The following is a 17,157-nucleotide window of genomic DNA, read 5'->3' as shown; positions in this document are numbered from 1 at the left end:
TGATGACTAATGATAGCAGAAATCAACATATGAAAATGAGGAATCCTTAAGTCCTCAAAAAAGAATTGTAAGGAAATGAGAAGGCTTTTAAAATAACTTGCATAATCCCCCTTGGTAAGTAAACATGTGTCAAACTTTATGCAGTCTCTTCTCAAATTGATTCTAAGAATGGCTGTGTAAGCTTCTTTTATAACATAGCATTTTAGAATTTGGGGCTGGAACGGGGGAATTGCTTTTAGTACTAATTTTAAGGCATTGGTAATTTGGCTCATTATTTTATTTCACAAGTGTTATCACATTGCCTGATCACTCACATTGTTACCAGATGAGTTTCTAAAAGATTTACTTCTACAGAGACTGACTTTAATTATCTGGATGATATACTTGATTGGCACAACTCATCTCATTTCCTCCTGATCTTGTTGAATCAGTATATTAGTTAGTGTTCTGCAAAGAAACAGAAACAGCAATGTGTATCTATGAAAAGAGATACCCAGGAGAATCAAAGTTACAGCTCTGGTCCAAAAACTGGCAGGTGAGATACTCAGGAAAATCGAATGCTTCAGTTTCAGTCTGAAGTCCAGAAAAGACTAATATCCCAACTCAAGCAGTCTTGAAGGAGGAGTTCCTCTGACTCAACCTTTTTCAGGTTTTCCATTGATTGGATGAGGCCCACCCACCTTAGAGAAGAAGCTTCATTACTCAGTCTACCCATACAAGTGTTAATCTCATCCATATCCTTGTAGACAGAATAATGTTTGGCCAAATGTTTCAGCACCCTATGGCCCAATCAAGATGTCACATAGAGTTAGCCATCACAATCCAAGTCAACACCATAGTTTGAAAAGGTGAACACAGTTCATCATTTCATACCTTTAAAAAGTCATGATATTATCACATCTTTTCTCGCTAGGTAGCCAATTTAAAGAAGAGACAACCTTCAGAACCACTCCATCTTTCTAAGTGTAACTGTCCAAATTAAAAGCCAGCTAACTTGTTATTAGCTTTTGATGGCTCATTAAAGAAAACACGCTTCCTTTATTTTCCAAATACTTAACTGACCTTCTGTGATGAGACTTAGCTCCTGCTTGGCTACATTTTATGACAGCCAGTTTATGTACCTAATTCTCTTCTGTCTGAGCTGATGGCAGTAGATTGATGGGACTGTTTTATATGAGGCCAACCATCCTTCATAAAAATGATATGAGTGAGATTCCTTTCTCATCGGTGTCATACGTTTTGTTTAAAATCATCCTTGTTGGAAAGAGTGATGCATCAGCTAGTTTTGCACAATCTAGGAACCTCCTCACTGCCAATATTCTGATGTTCCAAAGTACAGTGTTACCAGTGGGATGAAAAGAACAAGAAAGAAGCTGGCTTTATACAGTCCTGTTTTTCTTTATGGGGAGGGAGGCAGACAAGGGATTCTGCAGCTCCTGTCTGCTGCTTTGCTAACATAAATAAGACAAATCCGAAGCACTTGCTTATCAGCCATATGTTATATCAACAAACAAATGTATTTTGATCACATGTAACCAAGAAAAGTAGGTTGGTAAGTACTATATTTGCCATTTTCCATCTACATTTTTTTGCCAATGGTATCACAAGGCCAAAATTCAATATTTTGTATATTTTAAAATTTATTCTGTATGTGCTGTTGATAAGTTCTTTTCAAATCATTTCATTCATGAAATAATAAATTCATAGCCTTAAATAGATTTCTTAGTTCTCTAATTGATTGGATGATAATAATACAACATTTACTTGAGCACCAGTTCATCTTTGAGCGATTCTGTTAGAAAAATCTTCCTTTCTCTGAATTTTAAAAGTATCTCTCTGTAGTTTCTACATCTTGGATCATATTTTTCTCTTTGAAAGTAATATGCTATACTCTTTCAAATATCTGGAAACCGCAGTCCAGTCCTTAGGCCCCCTTCATCTTCCCTTGGAAATCCCTAATTTTTCTATTCCTATTTCTTCATAGTGAAAAGGCACTTTGGGTCCTGACCATTTATCAGGACCATTTATAGGATCATTTATCAACTGTTGTGTGCCAGTGTCTTCACTAACCATTTAAATGCATTGTTTCATTTAATTATTAATTTGACAAATATTAAGTTGCTAGAGACTTCCCTGTAGCTCAGATGGTAAAGAATCTTGCCTGCATTACAGAAGACCTGGGTTAGATCCCTGGGTCTGGAAGAGCCCCTGGAGAAGAAAATGGCAACCCATTCCACTATTCTTGCCTGGATAATCCCATGGACAGAGGAGCCTGGTGGGCTACAGTCCACGGAGTTGCAAGGAGTCGGACATGTCGAAGCCACTAAGACATAGTATCTGTTAAAATGCTTGGACTCTATTAGTGAACAAAATAGACAATAATCACTACCCTTGTGGACCTTGAAGATGATGAGTTAGATAAAAGTTAATAAGTGCTGTGAAAAAAATCTAAGAACAACTTGCATGATGAATACCATTATCATCTCCATTTTATAGACAAGGACTTTAAGACTCAATAAATACTGAGTTATAGTAATAATAATTGGTTATATAGACGTATGCCTTGAAGGCAGAATTCCAAATGCCTTTGTAACTCTAGAGACTGAGCAGTTAGCGCTGTGTTCTACTACTTCCAACAGCAAACAACAACAAAGAGAATTTAGATCATCTATTCACTCTCATTTTATAAATGAGGAAATGGATAATGCAAGTGTTTGAATGACATGGTCAAAGTCCCAGAGGAACCCAATTACCTTGACTCAAAATCTTGTGCTGTTTTCTTCTGTCACCTATAGAATAGGAAAGGGGAAAAGTTATAAATTGATAGCAGATTCCTGGTTCTTCATAGATCCTTGGTGTAGGAAAAAAAAAAAACTACCCTAGATGATTTCAATTGAAGTTAGCATTTTTATATTAAAGTTCCCTTCTAAAAACTCGCATTCAGCTAACCCTGTAACTCCTAATAATTTAACTTAATTTTGTTTGCATGCACTTCCCTGATCTCTTTGTATGCTCCTTCCTTCCCTTACCCCCAACTCAAACTTAAATGGATCTTAGATACAAGAAGTCAAAATTAAGAGAAAAGACTATATTCAGAACTTCCTACAGGACTCCACATTTAACCACTATAGTTACTTAAAAATCTATCCAGCTGCCTTGGGACAGGCATGTTTAATAGGTCATTCAACTAAAATGTTAGGCATGTCTAAGATAACTCTGCCTCCAAGACAACCACATCAATCAATATATCTCACCATCTGTGCGGCTCATCTGTAGACTGTTAGAGTGATATGGACCTGGCCACTGGGTCTTCTCGTTTGAGCTCTGGGTAATCTGTTGTCTAATTGCCAAGAAAAATGGCCTGTCCGGGTCCCGGAAATAGTCTTGCTAAACACCTTAGCCTTGACAGCAGAATGAGATCAGTAATCTGAACAAAGGGGCTTATTTTTCTAGAATGGATACAGTGTTTTAGAGCTTGACTTGGGAAAATATTGTTTGAGACATATTATTTACAACTTGTAAAACCTAAATGATAACTTGGAAACAAGGACCAATTTTCAACAAATTAATAATTTAAAGATTGTTTTACCTTGTCTATGATTAAAACTATTTAGCTATTTGAATTGAGAATTTGATTGTTATCAGGACACAAGAGGAAATGTACTTAAATTTTAAGACTCAGTGGAATTATTACCAGTGTTTTTTTCCCCCGAGGTTATTGATTTCAAGCTATTGTTTTTAGCTTTTAATTTTTTAAAATTTAAGTATAGTTGATTTACAATGTTGTGTTAATTTCTGCTGTATAGCAAAATTATTCAGTTATATATATATATATATACTTTTCCCATATTTTTTTCCATTTTGGTTTATCTCAGGATTTGAATATAGACATTTATTCATCCTCTGTGTACAAGTTTGCATCTGCTAACCCCAGACTCCCACTTTATCCTTCCCCTCTTCTCCTGCCTCTTGGTAATCAGGTATCTGTGAATCTGTTTCACAGATGGCTTTATTGGTGTCATATTTTGGATCCAACATATATGCGATATTATACGGTGTTCGTCTTCCTTTCTCTAACTTGTCTCATTTAGTATGATAAGCTCTAGGTTCATCTATGTTGCTGCCAATAGCATCATCACATTCTTTTTCACGTGTGGGTAATACTCCATTGTGTGTATGTGTGTGTGTGTGTGTGTATATATATATATACACCATATCTTCTTAAACCATTCATCTGTGGACTGACAGTTAAGTTGTTTCCATGTCTTGGCTGTTGTGAATAGCACTCCTGTGGACATAGGGGTGCATGCATCTTTGTGAATTACAGGTTTATCTGGATATATACCCAGGAGTTGGATTGCTGGACCATATGGCAACTCTATTTTCATTTTCTGAGGAACCTCCATACAGCTTTCCATAATTGCTGCACCAACTACATTCCCACCAACAGTGTAGGAAGGTTCACTTTTCTCTGCACTCTCTCCAGTATTTGCTACTTGTAGACTTTTTAATGGTGACCATTCTGACGAATGTGAGGTGATATCTCACTTGCATTTCTCTAATAATTAAAGATGTTGAGCATCTTTTCCTGTATCTGTTGGCCGGCTGTATGTGTCCTTTGGAGAATTGTCTATTGAGGGTCCTCTGCCCTTTTTTTGATTGGGTTGTTTATTCTTTTGTTGTTATATGAGATGTTTATCAGTGTTTCTCATAGGAGGTCATGCTGCATCAATATTTTTCAAGATGGAAAGGATAAGAGATCACTTTAGTAAACATCTTTGTGGATAACATTATACACTATTGTTCTAGTAAAACTATGATAGCTATTATGCAGAAGTAGACATTAGTCTTTATACTTGTATCTCACCAGAGTATTCATTATATTTGTAAATAAGTGTACTTGATTTCCATTGGGCCATTTAGTGTAATTTAATTGTAGTTTGAAAAAAAGTTGTTTTTTGGGAAATCTTTATAATTTATTTACAGTTCCTCTTAATCCAGATGCAATGTACCCATCAGAGGTTATTTTCACCAGAGGTGATAATGCTGGGATATAGTTGACATTCTACTTTTACCAAGTTGCCAGGAGTACAGTGTTCAATAGTTAGGAAACTTAAACACTCATAGAGAAGGGAGAAGGGCTTGGCCAACACTTTACCACAGAATGTATCACGTTTTACTCACCCACTCCCCCTTTCCATGGAAATTTTGGTTGTTTCCAGTCTTTTATTATTATAAAGTGGTTGTTATATATAGGACTTCCCAGGTGGCTCAGTGATAAAGAATCTGCCTGCCAATGTAGGAAACATGGGTTCTATCCCTGGGTCGGAAAGATCCCCTGGAAGAGGAAATGGCAACCCACTCCAGTAGTCTTGCCTGGAAAATCCTACGGACAGAGGAGCCTGGTGGGCTGCACTTCATGGGGTTGGAAACAAAGAGTCAGACACAACTGAGCGACTGAGCAAGCGTGCACACGCACACATGTTGCAGTGTGCAGTCATGGGCGTGTGCTGTTTCATATTTACAGTGATGAATCTTCACGGTAGATTCTTTGAAGTGGGATTGGCTAGATCAAAAGATAAATGCATATGTACTTTCGTTAGATAGTGTCAAATTGCTTTTGAAAAATTTTATTTTCCCTTCAGTGATGTATGGAAAGTAGCTATTTCCCCTCGACTTGTCTGACAGTATATGTGTCAAGCTTTTCATTTGTAAATCTGTTATTGGAAAAATGGTATATCAATGTAATATAATTTGAATTTATTTTTTTCTGCACAAGGTTAAACTTGGTTTTCTTATGCTAAAGTACAAATATATACTTCTTAGTGCACTATCTCTATACATCTTTTGTCTGCCTTTTATTAGGTAAAAAAGTTGCTTTCGTTGAGTTCCTGTTCTGTGTTAGAAGACAAGGAGAGAGGGAAAGAGCGTGGGAAGGAGAAGGAAGTCAGCAGGAGAGGAAAGAGGGGGGAGCAGAAATTTAATGCTCTAAGCAACGTTGGATGTTTCAAGTTTTAGATGCCTTTAAGTTTGGTAATTTGTTGTTGTTCAGTCCCTCATTCGTGTCCCACTCTTTTTGACCCCATAGACTGCAGCATGCCAGGTTTCCTTGTCTGTCCATCACCAACTCCCAGAACTTACTCAAACTCATGTCTATCGAGTCGGTGATACCATCCAACCATCTCATCCTCTGTCGTCCCCTTCTCCTCTTTCCTTTAATCTTTCCCAGCATCAGGGTCTTTTCTAACGAGTCAGCTCTTTGCACCAGGTGGCCAAAGTATTGGAGCTTCAGTTTCAGCATCAGTGTTTCCAATGACTATTCAGGGTTGATTTCCTTTAGGATTGAGTGGTTTGATCTCCTTGAAGCCCAAGAGACTCTCAAGAGCCTTCTCCAGCACCACAGTTCAAAACCATCAATTTTTGTTAATATCCCCATTTTATAATTAATTTGTGTCATATTTTATATTCAGCATATATGTGATATCATACTGTATTTCTCTTTCTTTTCCAAACCTACTTTGCTTAAATAATCTCTAGATCCATCTATGTTGCTGCAAATGACATTATTTCATTATTTTTATGTAGAATATTCCATTGTATGTGTGTGTGTGTATATATGTATGTATGTATGTGTGTGTGTGTGTGTGTGTGTGTATATATATATATATATACATATATATATATATATATATACACCACATCTTCTTTAAACATTCATCTATTGATGGAGAATTGATTACTCACTGTACTTAAATGACTGGACAAGGTCACATTAGTTTATCCTAGTGGCTGTTCTAAGTATCACAAAGAGAGACATCTTTTAGCAACAGAAGTGTTTGCATATTTATGATAACTTCCCTGGTTATAGGTGGCTCAGAGAGTAAAGAATCCACCTGCAATGCTGGAGACCTGGGTTTGATCCCTGGGTTGGAAAGATCCCCTGGAGAAGGGCCTAGCAACCCACTTCAGTATTCATGCCTGGAGAATCCCCATGGACAGAGGAGCCTGGAGGGTCCTTGTCCATAGGATCACAAAGAGTCGAACATGACTGAGTGACTAAACACCCAGCACATGATAGCTTCAGTCTAATTTTGATTCAGCTTCGTTTTTGTTGTTTTAGGTTATCCTGTGAAAATTAAATAAACCTATTAAATGTAAATGCCTTAAAACTTGTTGTAAATTTTGTGATGATCTTGTAATGCAAGTAAAGTCAACCAAACTATGCCTGCTTTGCCTGGAGTTGTTTTACTCTTTATCTTCATTTGAGTTGGAAAGACCAGACGAATTACATTATGTTCGGTCTATAAACAGCCTGTTGTTTAGATGCATGTGCCTCGGATCATATGAAAAACTCTCTGAACCATATGGGTTGAGCACTGAGTATGTGTTAAGAAATTTGGAGAGCAACCTAGGAGACAGTATTTTCAGCCTTGTAGTATTTTGATAATTATTCCATCATTGGAGAAGGCTCTTTTTAGGAGTGTGAGAATATGATAGGTGTTATTTTCCAAAAGATAATCCCAGGATATGGCTTATGAATAGACGAAGTCAGACGCATATAGAAGAACAGTATCTCTAATAAAAATTACACTATTGAGGACTATGGCAGTGTGAATGATGAAAAGGCAATAGACCATGCCCTCATTACTAATTAAAATGTGCATATCACCTTGTTTGTGATAATAGCATCAGGAATGCATGTCTGTGTCCAAGCTCACCAAGATGTATACATCTAATATGTGCAACTTTTTGTATATCATGCACAACTCAATGAAGTCAGAAAAATATGTAGGAACTGCTGATGTGTTGGATAATAAGGAGTGTAGGGAGATGTCAAGGGTGTTTTCTAGATTCAGTTCATTTGCTCAGTCATGTCTGACTCTTTGCAACCCCATGGACTACAGCACGCCAGGCTTCCCTGTCCATCACCAACTCCCGGAGCTTGTTCAAACTCATGTTCATCGAGTCGGTGATGCCATCCAACCATCTCATCTGCTGTCATCCCCTTCTCCTCCTGCCCTCAATCTTTCCCTGAATCAGGGTCTTTTCAAATGAGTCAGTTTTTTGCATCAGGTGGCCAAAGTATTGGAGTTTCAGCTTCAGCACCAGTCCTTCCAATTAATATTCAGGGCTGATCTCCTTTAGGATGGACAGGTTGGATCTCCTTGCAGTCTAAGGACTCTCAAGAGTCTTTTCCAACACCATAGTTCAAAAGCATCAATTCTTTGGCACTCAGCGTTCTTTATAGTCCAACTCTCACATCCATACGTGACTAGTGGGAAAACCATAGCTTTGACTAGATGGACCTTTGTCAGCAAAGTAATGTCTCTGCTTTTTAATACACTGTCTAGGTTGGTCATAGCTCTTTTTCCAAGGAGCAAGTGTCTTTTAATTCCATGGCTGCAGTCACCATCTGCAATGATTTTGGAGCCCAAGAAAATAAAGTCTCTCACTATTTCCATTGTTTCCCTATCTATTTGCCATGAAGTGATGGGACCAAATGCCATGATCTTAGTTTTCTAAATGTTGAGTTTTAAGCCAGCTTTTGCACTCTCCTCTTTAACTTTCACCAAGAGGTTCTTTAGTTCTTCACTTGCTGATTTCTAGAGTATTAAGTGTATAACAAGATAGATGATGGTACCTTTATTGAGATTAAGATAATTGGGTAAGAACCAGGTATGAGGTTGAGAGCAGATCATGAGTTCAATTTGGATAAGTTTACCTAATGTGCATTTCAAACATAGAAATAGGCAAGAAAGCAGAAGAATTTGTAAATCTGGAGCTCAAAAGAGAAATATGTGTACTCAGTCACTCAGTCATTTCTGACTGTTTGCAGCCCCATGGCCTGTAGCCAGCTAGGCTCCTCTGCAAATGGAATTCTCCACGCAAGAATACTGGAATGGGGTGCCATTTCATACTCCAGGGGGTCTTCTCGACCCAGGGCTTGGAAACCACATGTATCTTGCATCCCCTACATCGACAGGCAGGTTCTTTACCATTACCACCACCTGGGAAACCCCAAAAGAGATATATAGGCTGTAAATAAAAATAAGCAATGCATCTGAATAATTTAGCCTTATTAATGGAAGATGTGGATATGTAGAATTAGAAAGTCTAAGAAATTGTCTTTGAGCGACCTCAACATTGAATGCATGGAAGAAAGATGAACTCAGCAAAGGAGATAGAGAAAAAGCAAATTCAGAGTTTGGGGAGGAAAACCCAGACAGTGCTGTGACCCATGGAAGAGCAGGTTTAAAGCAGAGGCCACCGGTGTCAAATGATTCTAGGAGACAAATGCAAATAATTTTGAGAGGACCTTTTTTTAAGTGGAAGTAATTGAGGGTTTAGTAAGTGTTGAGTGAATGGAGAAATAAAAACAGTCAGAATGAAGTAGCTAAGAAGTGAGTAGGAGGTGAGAAAATGAACCCAGAGCATACAAGCCACTGCTTTGGAAAGTGAAACTGAGGAATGAAGAATGATAGAATTATATATTGAGAGAAAATGAGCTCAAGAGAGAGGTTTTTAACATAATATTTTACTTTTTCTCCAAAACTGTAGTTTATGATGAAAAGTATTTTAAACAGTAAACAAGCTATACAATTAAAAGCATTTATTTTCACATCTGTAGCAACACAAGGTATTATTAAATGTTTTGATGTTTACTAATGTTATAGTGAAATTTAACATCATCATGTTTTAATTCCTAATTCCTTAATTATGAATGAGATTATATGTCTTTCATATTTTAGTCAATAGGTAATATATGTTTATATTTTTTGCAAGCTACCTAATCATGCACTGAGTCCATTTTTTGTTTATTTTTTCTTATTGGTTTATATAAAAGTTCTTTATAAATTAAAGAAAGTAGATTATTGACATGTGTAGTAGATATTTTCCCTCTCGTAATTAATTTGACTTTACAGCACTTGGAACAATACCAAACTTTATACTTCAGCTATTTTTTCACATTTTTCTTCTATGACTCTTGAAATTTGTATATTGCATACAGAGGCCTGTCACAGAGATTTTCTTAGTGGGTTGTTTAACTTTAGGATCCAGGTAGAATAGGAGGATGTAATAAATGGGGGGACAGTTTATAGTATCAACTCCCTAAAAATGTGGAAATGAGTGACATTTACAGTGTAGGTGGAGGGAGGAAGCTGAGAAGGTCAGCTCCAGATTCGGAACAGAAAGAATTTATGTCAGGGGCAAAGGTAGGTAATGTTTAAAAGTTTGAAAATAGGAAACTCGTTTAGTAACCCGTCTTTCCTTTGTAAAATCAGAGGCAAGAAGTGGGGCAGAGAGACTGTGTGTGTGTTAGGAGGGTTGTGTACCAGTGATCTAAGGAGTTGTCACTGGAGATTGTAGAAAAAGGAAAACAGTACTTTCAATAAGTGGTTTTATATATTATCATTTTATTTTCTTACTCCATTTGTTATAAGTAATAGAAGAAGATTGGTTATACTGTAATGAAGACATGTTCTTAAAATAACCACAAATTTAACATTTGTACATATGTGGTCACATCAAGCATTGTAATGAATTCTCTCTGTTAGGGTTTTAAAGGTTGATTGAACAACAGCCTTGATCTCAAATTAAAAACCAAGAGGAGCAAGTCGTGGAGATGAGTTATCTTAGCTAACTAGAGACCAAGTCCATGACCGAATAGACCTCCCTTCTAGGTAGTGAAGGACAGGGAAGCTTGGTGAGCTGCAGTCCATGGGGTCACAGAGAGTCGGACATGACTGAACGGCTGAATGACAACAAAACGCTGCCCTGAGGCCTGGCACAGCTGGACAATGCAGAACTTCCTTCCTTTAGAATCGGCCTTAAGGATGACAATAGGGAAACGCTCACATTCAGAGGGATAATTTGCTTTGAAAAAGAAGAGACTGAGTGGTCAACACTTGGCCCAGTCTCACCAAACAGATGTCGGTCATTCTCTCGAGCAGAAGAGAGGGTAATAGAGGAGAAAATCTGTGTGTCTTTATTTTACGTGTTTTGGTTTTTTTTAACCCCTGCCCAGTGGGAAAGTCCTCTGAAATACTCCTTTTTGAAGTGTAAAGAATGAGATTTATTCTCCTTCTGAAGCAGATAGATAATATTGACTTTGCTTTCAGATGAAGACTATGATGCTCAGAGACATCCCTTGTCTCATCAATGTCGCCATCTGAAATTTAAATGAAACCAATTGTTTTGTAAGGTGCTATCGATCTTACACGTGGAAATGCCCAGAAGGAGAACAAAAGGTCTTTGTATTATTCCACAGAGCAGAATTCTTCTGTGACAGATGAAACTAACCAGTGTCTTCAAAGGCTCTTCCAGTACTTGGGCTTGTGCTTTGGAGGCATCTGCATCCCAAAGGGGTCTGGTAGCTTTAAGGCTGATTGCTCTTCCAAAATTTTGTTTAGATGAATTTTTAAAATAATTGGATGGTAATAGTAGCTCTTTATGGGATATTCTTTGTGTAGTAAACACTGTTCTAAGTGGTTGGTTTTCATGTGTTTATTGACTTTTCATAACATTCCAAATTAAAAGTTATTGTTATTAACATCAGTTTATTGCTGAAGAAACTGCCACACAGAGAGACAATGAATTTTCTCAAAATCACAAGGCAGGAAGTAGCAGAGAGGGCACTGTTTGCTTAGTCTCTGTGCTAACCTATCTAGATCTTTGACAATCCTTAATGCCATTATATATTTGATCCATACAGTATAAAATATTTTTCTCCATCTTTAATAAAAAAATAATAGCAATTAAAGATGATTCTAAAAGAAAGATTTCTTTTTTTAAGTAAGATAAATAAAGCCTGGAGCAATCCAACCTTCTGTAAATGAGAAAAATTCAATGATTAGATGGGCTGTTCCCTTGGACTGCAAGGAGATCCAACCATTCCATCCTAAATGATATCAGTCCTGGGTTTTCAGTGGAAGGACTGATGCTGAAGCTGAAACTCCAATACTTTGGCCACCTGATGCGAACAGCTGACTCATTTGAGAAGACCCTGATGCTGGGAAAGATTGAGGGCAGGAGGAGAAGGGGTTGACAGAGGATGAGATGGTTGGATGGCATCACCGACTCGATGGACATGAGTTTGGGTAGACTCCAGGAGTTGATGATGGACAGAGAGGCCTGGCGTGCTGCAGTTCATGGGTTCACAAAGAGTCGGACACGACTGAGCGACTGAACTAAACTGAGATGGGCTGTTGAATCTGCATGACTATTTTTCCATGCACAACTTTTTAGGAAAACACTCTAGTAAAGTTTAGCTTCCAGGAAAGAGAAAAGTTTAAAGTTGTTTATAAGAATGATCAAGCATCTGTGCAGAAATGAAGGCAAACATAAAATGTTATTCTGTGGTGAAACCAGTAGAAATTCATTTGTTCTTCCGGTGTTTTCCAGAAGACTAAAATGTTTTGGTAGACTGACCATCTTGTGTACATATTTCTATTAATTGGAGGACACTGTGATAAATCATTCTATGCCAGTGGCTGGCAAACTAAGGGCCATGGGTTAAATCCAGCTCTCCTCCTATTTTTGTAAATGAAGTTTTATTGAAAAACTGCCACACTCATTTATACAATGTCTATGACTGTTTTGGAGCTACAATAATACAGCTGAGTAATTGCAACAGAGACTGTATGTGTCATAAAGCTTAAAGTATTTACTGTCTGGCCCTGTGTAAAAAAATTCATTGACCCTTGATCTAGAGGGTTTCTTTTTGTGTGTGTGTGTGAATCTGGCTTTCCTTACTCACACAGCTTATTAACACTTAGGCTTCGGATATTTATTCAGCAGCACTCATGATTTCTACATACATTCCACTTCCTTTTCAGTTCTCCTTGAGGTTTAATGGCAGCTGCTAGGTCATGGGATCAGAAAATTCTAGAACTGTTGGTTGAGTTAGGATATTACTTATTCACTTCACTGTCCAGCAGAAACTAACACAACGTTGTAGTTCAGTTCAGTTCAGTTCACTTGCTCAGTCGTGTCCGACTCTCCGCGACCCCATGAATCACAGCACGCCAGGCCTCCCTGTCCATCACCAACTCCCGGAGTTCACTCAAACTCACACCCATCGAGTCAGTGATGCCATCCAGCCATCTCATCCTCTGTCGTCCCTTCTTCCTCCTGCGCCCAATCCCTCCCAGCATCAGAGTCTTTTCCAGTGAGTCAACTCTTCGCATGAGGTGGCCAAAGTACTGGAGTTTCAGCTTTAGCATCATTCCTTCCAAAGAACACCCAGGGCCGATCTCCTTTAGAATGGACTGGTTGGATCTCCTTGCAGTCCAAGGGACTCTCAAGACCCTTCTCCAACACCACAAAAAAGTTCAAAAGCATCAATTCTTCGGCGCTCAGCCTTCTTCACAGTCCAACTCTCACATCCATACATGACCACTGGAAAAACCATAGCCTTGACTAGACGGACCTTTGTTGGCAAAGTAATGTCTCTGCTTTTCAATATGCTGTCTAGGTTGGTCATAGCTTTTCTTCCAAGGAGTAAGCGTCTTTTAATTTCATGGCTGCAGTCACCATCTGCAGTGATTTTGGAGCCCCCCAAAAATAAAGTCTGACACTGTTTCCACTGTTTCCCTATCTATTTCCCACGAAGTGATGGGACCGGATGCCATGATCTTCGTTTTCTGAATGTTGAGCTTTAAGCCAACTTTTTCGCTCTCCACTTTCACTTTCATCAAGAGGCTTTTAGTTCCTCTTCACTTTCTGCCATAAGGGTGGTGTCATCTGCATATCTGAGGTTATTGATATTTCTCCCAGCAATCTGGATTCTAGCTTGTGCTTCTTCCAGTCCAGCGTTTCTCATGATGTACTCTGGATATAAGTTAAATAAGCAGGGTGACAATATACAGCCTTGATGTACTCCTTTTCCTATTTGAAACCAGTCTGTTGTTCCATGTCCAGTTCTAACTGTTGCTTCCTGACCTGCATATAGGTTTCTCAAGAGGCAGGTCAGGTGGTCTGGTATTCCCATCTCTTTCAGAATTTTCCACAGTTTATTGTGATCCACACAGTGAAAGGCTTTGGCATAGTCAATAAAGCAGAAATAGATGTTTTTCTGGAACTCCCTTGCTTTTTCGATGCAGTCACAACTCCAGTTAAAAAAAAAAAACAAACAAAAAAAAACAGTGGAGAGGAGACCAAGAACAAAGGAGCTTTCCTGATTATCTTGAAACATAATGTCCAAAGCAGTTGGAACATACAGTGCATTGGAAATACTTCCTTTGAGTACCCACTCAGTTTTGAATTATTTAACTTTATCTAAAATAAATTTAACAAGGAATGGACTGGGTATAAATGTTAGTATTTCTAGTGTAGTTATGTTTACTCCTTTCATTTGCTGTCATGGACTGATGACATGGATTAAAAATTCACCCTTTTGAATATTTTCTGAAATCCAGTCTCAAAATCAAATATCTGTTTTTATTTCATTTACTTTTTCAAATTTGAGGCTTTGAAATGTGCCCATTGATCTTTATTTGTAGTAGTAAGTAGACATGTAAGTAGACATTATACTAATACTTATTTCCTTGTTTTTCCAGTATTTCTTTTTTTTCCCTTACATCGTCCTTCTCACCCTACCTCACTCCCTTCTTTTCCTCCACCCCAGTCCCACCCTGTAACCAACATGAATAACTTGCCTGTTTTCTTCTCACATTTTTTCTTGGTCTTATAATCATTGACATACATATCTCCCTCCAATTTATGGGGAATTTGCTCAGAGGGTAAAGCATCTGCCTACAATGCTGGAGACCCGGGTTCGATCCCTGAGTTGGGAAGATCCTCTGGAGAAAGAAATGGCAACCCACTACAGTACTCTTGCCTGGAAAATCCCATGGACTGAGAAGCCTGGTAGGCTACAGTCCATGGGGTCACAAAGAGTTGGAAACAACTGATCGACTTCACTTCATGTTAAATTTTGTAATTTGTATTTGTATCCATAATTAAGTATGGTTCTTTTTATAGCTTCTGGATTTTTTCCCTCAATCTCTGAAACCAGGAGAGTATTGTTTGTTTTTTCCCTTTATTCATTTAATCCAACCAGAAGTGTTTAAATTAAATTCATAAAGGGGAAAGCCAACATTATTTTCTGTAAGATAGATGTGCCTGCATCAAGCATCATGCATGCATGCATACTTGGTCATGTTCAACTCTTTGTGACTCCCTGGGCTGTAGCCCACTGGGCTCCTCTGTCTATAGACTTTTTCCAACAAGAATACTGGAGTGCATCATTTATTAAATAAATAGTCCTTTCACATTGAAATAACAATATTTCATATATTAAATTTTACATGTTAAAAAATTACGTATTTTCTGTATACCAGTATGTAATTTTAGAGTCTTTTTTTGATGCCGTTGTTTCATTTGTTTTTATCTAATGCTAGAAACATAGTGTTTTAATTATACTGTCTCTCTAGAATACTTTAATAACTGGTAAGGTATATCATCCTAATTATTCTTATATCCATAATTTTAGTGTTTTATTAAAATATTTTTGTCTATAAAGACAATATTATTTTCTAATTATAAAGTTAGTTTTCTAAGAACTAATTTTAGAAAATTGAAATTTAATGATATTAAATGTTCAATCCAAAAATTGGAAATGAGTTTTATTCACATATTTGCATCTTTCCATAAAGATAGATTGCTTTATAAAGATTGTGTATTTTTTCAGTTATTACTGTGCTTTGTAGTTTTTCTTAGCATATTTTTAAATTTCTAGCTAGTTATTGCTAGTATAGAGAATAGCAACTTAACGTTTTTATAATTCAAGTTCCTTTTAAATTATTTATAGCTTTTTCCAGAAGTTTTGGATTTTGTAGATATACAATAATTTTATCAAGGCAAATTAGCTGAGTCACTTCCTCTCCTTTACTTATACAAATTATGCCATTTCCAGAATTTATGACATTGACTAAAATCTCTAAGACATTGTTTTGTAATTATAGTGATAATAAGTATCCCTTTCTGTACTTGATTTCAGTACTCTTGCCTGGAAAATCCCATGGACGGAGGAGCCTGGAAGGCTGCAGTCCATGGGGTCGCTAAGAGTTGGACACGACTGAGCGTCTTCACTTTCACTTTTCACTTTCATGCATTGGAGAAGGAAATGGCAACCCACTCCAGTGTTCTTGCCTGGACAGTCCCAGGGACGGGGGAGCCTGGTGGGCTGCATCTATGGGGTCACACAGAGTCGGACATGACTGAAGTGACTTAGCAGCAGCAGCATTCTATTTTTGTCCTTAGCATATTTGCTTATTTTCTTTCTTCTTACATTGTTATTTTAGTCATGCTGGGTGTTCATATCTTCAGATCCAAATATGCACACACACACGCACACACAACTTAAAGAAGAATAAATACAATTGGATATGAAGTTAAAAGCTCCAGTGGTGTGTTTATAATTTGCTCTATCACCAGGAATTCTTTTAAAAATTAATTTGATTCTGGCTTAAGGTGGCAACCTAAACACGCACGTTTATCCCTGCTCCTGCTTCAGAAATCCATTAACCTGACCTGCCATTTCATTTAAAGTAAAAGCCAATCTTTACAATATTTTGCTGGACTCCCAAATATATTACTTCCCCCTCCCACCTGTGTCCTATTGCCCCTCTCCTCTCTCACTACAGTCCAGCCACAATGGCCTCTCAAAAAATCATAGTCCCATTTCCACCTAGGGGCCAGTGTGCTTACTATTTCCATAGCCTGAAACAATCTTCTGCAGATACCTCCTCGCTGGATTCTTTATCATGAAGTCTTCACTCACACATCACCTTCTCAGTGAAACTTCCCGAAACACTACCTTTAAACATGAAACATGCACTCCCATGCACACTTCTCACTCCCTACCTGCTTTATATTTGTCAGCAATACATATTACCTTCTAATGCACTATGTAATTCTCTTATTCACTCAATTTATTGTCACTGTAGTCTGTGCTAGAAGATAAACTCCAGGAATTTTTATCTGTTTGTTGCTCTCTCCTCTGTCCCTGGAAAAATACTTGGTACATAACAAGCACTTAATAAAATTATATTAAGCAGCTGGAAAACCTTTAACCCCTATGTGGCAAGCAAGATAAAAAAAAAAACAAAAAAAAAAACAAAACATTTTCCAAGCTAAAATCCTGAATGAGCTGAG

At 37.6% G+C, this 17,157-nt stretch overlaps 1 protein-coding gene across 1 annotated transcript in view; it reads left to right on the top strand.

Annotated features, from left to right (window-relative positions):
• GRM5 (glutamate metabotropic receptor 5) overlaps positions 1 to 17,157 on the top strand; it is a 655,231-nt gene that overhangs the window by 246,439 nt on the left and 391,635 nt on the right. The gene's annotated exons all lie outside the window — the stretch shown is intronic.

Source organism: Bubalus kerabau, chromosome 5, assembly GCF_029407905.1.
Source record: "Bubalus kerabau isolate K-KA32 ecotype Philippines breed swamp buffalo chromosome 5, PCC_UOA_SB_1v2, whole genome shotgun sequence".
Classification (NCBI taxonomy): domain Eukaryota; kingdom Metazoa; phylum Chordata; class Mammalia; order Artiodactyla; family Bovidae; genus Bubalus; species Bubalus kerabau.
The sequence above is the reverse complement of the archived record's forward strand: the minus strand, read 5'-3'. Positions and strand labels throughout refer to the sequence as shown.